Source organism: Octodon degus, unplaced genomic scaffold (genome assembly GCF_000260255.1).
Source record: "Octodon degus isolate 3935 unplaced genomic scaffold, OctDeg1.0 scaffold00078, whole genome shotgun sequence".
NCBI classification, from domain to species: Eukaryota; Metazoa; Chordata; class Mammalia; order Rodentia; family Octodontidae; genus Octodon; species Octodon degus.
In genome coordinates this window covers 12,141,377-12,149,057 of record NW_004524654.1, presented here as the reverse complement: position 1 = coordinate 12,149,057, position 7,681 = coordinate 12,141,377, and the positions used below count along the sequence as shown (strand labels likewise).

The 7,681-nt window shown below is 34.0% G+C and overlaps 1 pseudogene; it reads left to right on the top strand.

The window, feature by feature from the left end:
* The first annotated feature begins 41 nt into the window (after nucleotides 1-41).
* Nucleotides 42-656, top strand: LOC101587986 (annotated as a pseudogene).
* The last annotated feature ends 7,025 nt before the right edge of the window (nucleotides 657-7,681 follow it).

Genomic DNA, 7,681 nt, shown 5'->3' with positions numbered 1-7,681 from the left:
CCTCCTCCTCCTCCCCTTCCTCCTTCCCATCCCCTCTCCCTCCCACTCTTCCTCCTCCTTATGATCCTGATTATATTCAGGGTCCATATTGCCAGAGGAGATTCAATGAAAGCACAGCTGAGAGGCATACAAATTTCTGTAAAGAATGGGCAGCATGTATTAGTAGTAAAGGCAAGTTTTCTACTGATACAAAAGGAAAATCAACTATTAGGACACAGTATTAACAACCTGAACTTAAAAAGTCAAACTCTCCTGGAACCACATCATCAGGATCTTCACGATTACCACAACCAAGTGGCACTAGCAAAACTGTTATAAGTGTGTCTTTTTCTTTTGTATTTTATGGAAGGGTCTACATGGTGTAGCAGCACGTCAGGCAGGAACTAGCATCAAACCTCGAAATTCCACACCACCCAGTTTGTTAAGAAATGTTGCAGCAGGTATATTTATAACCAAGAAAAAAGCACATACTGAGAGCTGCATAGCTAGCCTTATGGAGACTATGCATCTTCACTGAAGGGTGGAAATATTAGAGGCTCTGAAGGAAACACATCTAGACACTTACTTCAATTCTTCCACAAGCATTGGACAAAATACCCTGTAATGACTGGGCAAAGTTCTGCTGAGAATGTGGCATTCGAAGAATGATTCTGTAAACAGAAGCTTGAAAGAAAAAGATCCAGGTTTAGAGCTTTATGATTATTGTTTCTTGAATAGTTAGAGGATGCCCTGTAATTATTTTGTGCAAAAATTTTTCAAAATAGTGTTCCTATAATTTTTGGAGCATAATTTTTCAGTTGAGTAATGTGTGTGTGTGTGTGTGTGTGTTTGTGTAGTGTACTGTAGTGTAGTATATATAATAAATACCTTATAACTCTGGCTGAAATATTTTAGGAAATATTCACTTACCTGTCAGAATGAATTCAAGTGGAGTCATTAACTTAGGTATTGTTCTGTTGAAACACATTCAGTGTGTCTTAAAAATGTTCTAGTGCTTAGCCCTTCAAACTTTGGAGTAATTCCAAGTTTGAACAAAAAGTCCTATTAAACATTGCTGCTGTTGGTATGTGGGGACAGACAGTATCACAGCTGATGGGAACTTGGCATTTTATAATCAAAGAGAGCATTTCAGTTTTTGTTAGTTGATGTGAAGTCTTTTTCCTGTTCAATTTTTCAAATAGATATTGCTGAAAAAAAATGAGGGGGGAAAACATAAGGTCATTGCTGTCCCTGATTCAGTAGACTATTAATTGTACACTTATTCTGTGAAAATGCAATTACTCAGTTCTTTTCAGAAAAGGAAGGTTAAGAAGACATAAATTATTAGAACTTGGTTTTTAAACTTATATATGTATTAGTTGAACACACATTTTATCTAACTTATATTTCAAATTTCTGCTTTTTTTCTTTCTTTTCCATAACTTATCTGAAAAGTAGTTCTAATTCTTAATTTACTGTATCTTTGCAGCATTTTAAAATGTAATTATTTAACATAAGATATACCAAAACCTTCCTTTTTTTCCTACTGGGACCTCAAGCATTCTAGTACTCTGCTAGTGAGCTACCTTTCCCATCCCTTTTTATTCAGTTTTAAGACCAAGTCTTGCTGAACTGCTCAGGCTGGTCTCCAACTTGCAGTCCTTCCTTCCCATCCTCCCAAGGAGCTGGGGTTATGGGTATGCACTTTTTCACCTGGCAAGATGCACAAAATTCTCAATAAAATCTTACATATTGAAACATATTTTATTCTTGTATAGCTAATGTTGTAACCCAAAAATGAGACAACTGGGAGACAAGTCCAAAAAGAAAAGAGCACTTTATTTTAGCTGGTACCCAGCGGCAACACATGGCATAAAGTACCAAAGTGCACACTCAGGAGGGGAGGGACAAGGATTTTTAAGGCTGAAAACCACAAAGGGGAGGTCATGTGACTTGAATGCAGCACAGGGGTCAGCGTCCACTTTCAGGAAACAGGTTACATTTTTTTAACATGCGGTTACAATTTTCAGGAACAAAGAATTACAATTTATGGTTCAGGGTTGATCACGGGACATATTGTGTGGAGTGCTCTGGGGTAAGAAATAGTTCAGATCTTAACCTTTAACACACTGTGGTTTAGAACAAAGGAACAGTTTGAACATTAACAGACTGTGTTCAGAGGTCTGATGGATGGCTTGAGCCACCAAGATGGAGTTTACGTTGTCAGCTTATACCAAACAATCCTCATTAATAAAGTTACAGTGGAAACATACAGAGGTGTATAATACAATGGCTATTCTGGTTACAGAATGGAGTCAATCACATTGGTTATAACAGAAACATACAGAGTTGTATAACAAAATAGCTGTTCTAGTTACAAAAATGGAGACAGTTACTTAGGTTATAACAGCTAATTAATAAGAAATTAATGCATCTTAAAACAAACCATCTCATTTTAATAAACAACAACTGTGATGCTTATTACTATTGAGCATGCAGGCAAAACATATTTGAATTTAAGTTCTGTACAATACATTTAGATGTAGGTATGAGTAAGTTGAGAATATTTATCTTTTCCTATTTATGTTTTATTCTTTAGTGTTTAGTGCTGAAACACCAGTTGTTACATAATAAAAACCACTGAAAATTATTAATTGAATACATAGTTTACTTATGTAATTAAAAATTATGATTTATTTTTAACTTGACTAAAATAGAACTTTTGATCATTGTCACTGTCAGTTTTATAGAAGTAGCTTTCTTTGATGGGTTATCCAACTATGTTCACTAACTCCTTTGTAATTATATTCAACTTAATATAATTGAGCTTTATCTTATTCTAGAGGTATAAGAAAATCTTTTTTTAATATTTTTTGGCTTTTCATTTATAATTGTAATCAACTCTAAGGATCAGTGTAGAAATTTGTGGCTTAGAATTTCATTTATCTGAAATTAAGCTTTGCATGTTTATTTTTAGTTCAGAAAGGTCTTATAAAGTTAATGGTAATAGGAATCGCCATTTTTACTTATAGTTTCCTTCCTGATTTTTTTTTACTAGTTTTGTTTTTTTTTCCCCAGTTAACCTGCTACAGGATAAATAAAGTCCATGAACCTAAGTTGTACTGAATTTAGAAAATTAATGTACATGTTAGATTTCTAATTCAATCACTTCTGTTCTCTAATTGTTATACACCATATGAAGGACTTAGAATTGTGGTTTTTTAGGAATGAACAATGTTTTCTTTCTTTCTTTCTTTCTTTCTTTCTTTCTTTCTTTCTTTCTTTCTTCTTCTTTTCTTTTTTTTCTTTTTTTTTTTTTTGCGGAACTGGGGATTGAATTTAGGCCCTTGTGTTTACCAGGAAGTGCTTATTCCACTGAACCATCTCCCTGGCCCCTCAAATATGTTTCTAAGACCACATTTTTTTTCTGCTCAACAAATGGGTAGATAAGTGAGCTTAAATAAATTGGCACATACTTGTTTCTCACTGAATTTTTCAGTAGTAAGTAAATATTATACTGTATTACTTGGAAATGACTTAGTAAGCAATCATCCAATTCCAGAGCCCAGAGATTATTATAAGCAGTAAATAGGTGAACTATGACTTGTGAAAAGTAGTTTTCATTCATGGTAGAATGAAAAATTATTGTAAGCTTAAGTTAAAAATCTAAAATATCACGTGGCCGGGGAGATGGCTCAGTAGAATAAGCGCTTGCCTGGCAAGCACAAGGGCCTGAGTTCAATCCCCAGTTCAAAAAAAAAAAAAAAAAAAAAAAAAACAAATAAAATATCACATATATTATCCTGAAAGTTAGCTTGAAAAATATTTTTATGACTACTGTTTCCTGTTCATTGTGTTTTTTATATATTCATTTTTAACCAATTCAAAAAAGACATGAATTACAAAAATATTAAAAAGAGATTAATAGTTACATTTCATTTGTCAATAACTTCTCTACTTGTCAATTTCCTTTGTTACTTTTTTAAATCATTTATTTATTTATTTATTTATTTGATACAGAGTCTTACTATGCAGCTTGGATTCATAGTGATCCTCCTGTCTAAGTCTCTCCCGCCCTGGAATTATAGGTGTGCACCACAGCATCCAGTTTCCATGACTGGAATGGCCCTCAGCAGGCACAGTATCTGGGATCAAACACAGCACCCAGGGAATCAAACCTGGGTTCTTACACTTGCCAGGCAGGCACTTAGACCACAAGGCTATCTTCCCAGCCCTTTCGATTTCTATGAACAGTTGAACTAATCTTTTTAATCATGTTTGACCATTGCCATGAAATAATTTCACAGATACAGAATTCAAACAGGATACATTTAACCATACCTTCCTACCAAACAGCCTCTTTTCTTCCTGCAAGCATCCCATGTATAAAGTTAAACTAGAATTTTCAAACATAATTCTTTTTTAAAGTATTTTTATCCTTCATTAACTTCTTTATAAATTGATACAGAGAGTCAACTAATGACAGCATGTAGGAATGAGTTCCCAAGTTCCATAAAGACCTTTCTGAAGCCATGTTCACATAATTTCTTTTCTTATTAAAATTCAGAACATAAAAACCAATTTTTGTTCTCTTAGAAGCAGATGAAAAGGTCTTTACATGTGGCACATTGCCTTTTCTTTGGTCTAATACTAAGTGACAGCACTGTATTGAGCAATTTTAAACTAGGTCTTCAATTCACAACACACATGTTGAAATTTGTGATAAATCAAATAGATATTTAATAACACCTAATGTGTACTGATCCAGCATAATATAGGTGGCTTGGCTCAGGAAAGACTTGCAAACATTATGCCACCAGAGAAAAGCAGCTGCAAGTATAGCATAATTCTATAAGATATTCAGCTACAGGCTGATTTCATAACAGAAACATGAAGAAAATAATGCTTCTACTGGAGAATGTGAAAATAACCTTGGAATTCACTTTTCTATTTGCATTCCATCTTGGAACATTTCAAGGTGTTTTGAGCTTAAGATTTTATTCTTTATGTTTATGGAAGGTTCTTATGTTCCAAATAAATAAATGCATATTTATTTCTAAGTGAACATACTTTTAAATTTAAAAAAGCATATATAATTATTCTAAATAAATATCAGAATATTAGTCTATCTATGATATAACCTGCATAAAACATTAAAACAAAGTATTTTTCCATCTTTAGTTAGAAGAATTTTATCCTCTCTGGGTGAAGATGGATATATTATATAGAAAGTATAATGAATAATAAAAATAAAAACTGTTAATAATTATATTAGCTGCCAATAGTCACTATTTTCAACATGTAATATATTCAAATATTTTGAGACTGTATTATGGACTTACAACAAGCCATACACACTTAATCAAAGTCCTATGTAGCCATCAGCCTTTAAGAGGGAGTGCATAGAAATGAAACAAGAGGATGGCTACGTGTGCCCAGCAGGGTATATCAGCTACAAATGTGCTAACAAATAAGAACATAAGGTGTCTCAGAAGAGGAGGAATAAACAGCTAGAGTATTGAATATAGGGAAACAATTGTCATTTTTAATAAATAGGAATTAAATGATAAGTTATTCAATGGAGAAAAATGTTCATATCAGAAAACTTTTCACATGCTCGCTTCAGTGCATATATGCTCAAAAAAGAAAACATCAGGAACAGATTGTATATATTGAGAAGAAAGTCTTTATGTTTTTATAGGGAAATAAAGGCAAGTATATTAAGTATATCTGAACTAACCCTGTTTGAAACTAAATAAAAGGATTATTAGGTTTTCCTTTTTCATTTCAAGTGCAGGTCAAGGGGTAAAAATAAAAATGTGTTAGCAGAGCCAGGTCTGGCCTGAGGTCATATAATTATGTGGAAACTTCTCTTTAACTTCTCAGTCCAGTAACAGCCTCCCTCCCACTTTCCCACCTCAGTCTTCAACACAAAACATCAGAAAAGAAGAATATTTGCTATGAATGAGTTTCTTGTGGAAACCATCAATGGCACTTAGATCTGTGTTGAGGCAAAAGAGAAATATAGTTTTAAAATGAATAAGAAGGTAATATACAGAGTCTCATGCAAAGCAAGCAAGCAGAAGATATCTCAAGTCCCACAGGGCCATGGGCGTAAGGCTAAGGTTACCTTCACCTAGAATTTTGTGGGACAGGATTGCCCTAACTGAATATAGATTATGTATTTATACTGAGTCATATCTTATGTTATCAGAGATCAAACCCAGGGCCTTCTCACTGAGCTATGCCCTCAGCTTTTCTTTTTCTTTTTTCCTTTTTTCTCAGTTGTGGGGGTGCTCACATGTCTTGCTGGTCTGAAACTGAAGCCTGAAGATCACCATAACTTTGGGTCTAGTCTCACCTACATGATAAATTCAGGAGAAGCCTGAACTACATAGAAAGAACATGTCTCAAAAAATGAAAAAGCAGGGGCCAGGGAGATAGCTGAGTAGAATAAGCACTTGCCTGGCAAGCACAAGGGCCTGAGTTCAATCCCCAGTTACACACACACCAAAAAAAAAAAAAAAAAAAAAAGAAAGAGAAGAAAACAAAAAGGCAACAAAAAAATTTTTTTTTTAATTTTCACATAATGTTTTGCTAAATTACCCAGACTAGGCTTACACTTAATTCTCAGAGCTGGCAAGATAGCTCAGCAGACTAAGATCCTGCTGTGGCAATCACAGGGACCAAGGTTCCATACCCATCCTGCATTCCTCACCAGCTCTACCACAGGGGTGCACTGAGTTGGCAAACGAGTCTTGGCTTGTAGTGCACACCTGTAATCCTAGCTCTTGGGAGGCTACAAACAGGAGGAACACTACGAGTCTGATCTAGTAGTGAGACCCTGAACACACTGTAGACCCTTCCCTAAAAAGTAAAAAATAAATAAATAAATACCTGTGTACTCCCAATATATCTACCTGGGACTTAATCAACATTGCAGTTAGTAGGTAAGTGATGTATTAGATAATATAGTAGAATTAGTGCCCTTATAAAAGATGATTAAGAGTATTTGTTTGTTCCTTCTTCCATGGAAGGACACAATTGGAAGACATGATTTTTATTCAGTTTTTATTTTTATTGGAGGAGGCAGAGATCTCTTATCAGTCACCAAATACAATATGATGATTCCTTAAACTTGAAATTTGCATCTGTAGAACTATGAGCAATAAATTTCTGCAGTTTCTAAGTGACTCAGGTTTAGGTATGTTGCTTATTTTTATTTATCTGAGAGGGGTGTTTTAAAGAATGAAAACTGGTAATGAAAAAAGCATTAGAAATAATACAAAATTTCACTAAACAAATTTATAAAAATTCAACAATAGTTACTGTATTGCATGAGGTTAGCTTCAGATTAGTTGTTTAGGGTACCAGATATAAACATGGAAAACTGGTTTTAAAAAACCCAAAACAATGACAAAAATGTTATAAGAAATTAAAAAGAAAAAAAAAACAGAAAACAATTTTTCTAGTCATTTTTTAAAGAGCACAAAATAGTTATAGAAAAAAAAGGCTTTAGAAATGATACAAGAGGGGCTGAGGAGATGGCTCAGTGGAATAAGTGCTTTCTTGGCAAGCACAAGGGCCTGAATTCAACCCTCGTTTCTGGAAGAAAGAAGAAGAAGAAGAAGAAGAAGAAGAAGAAGAAGAAGAAGAAGAAGAAGAAGAAGAAGAAGAAGAAGAAGAAGAAGAAGAAGAAGAA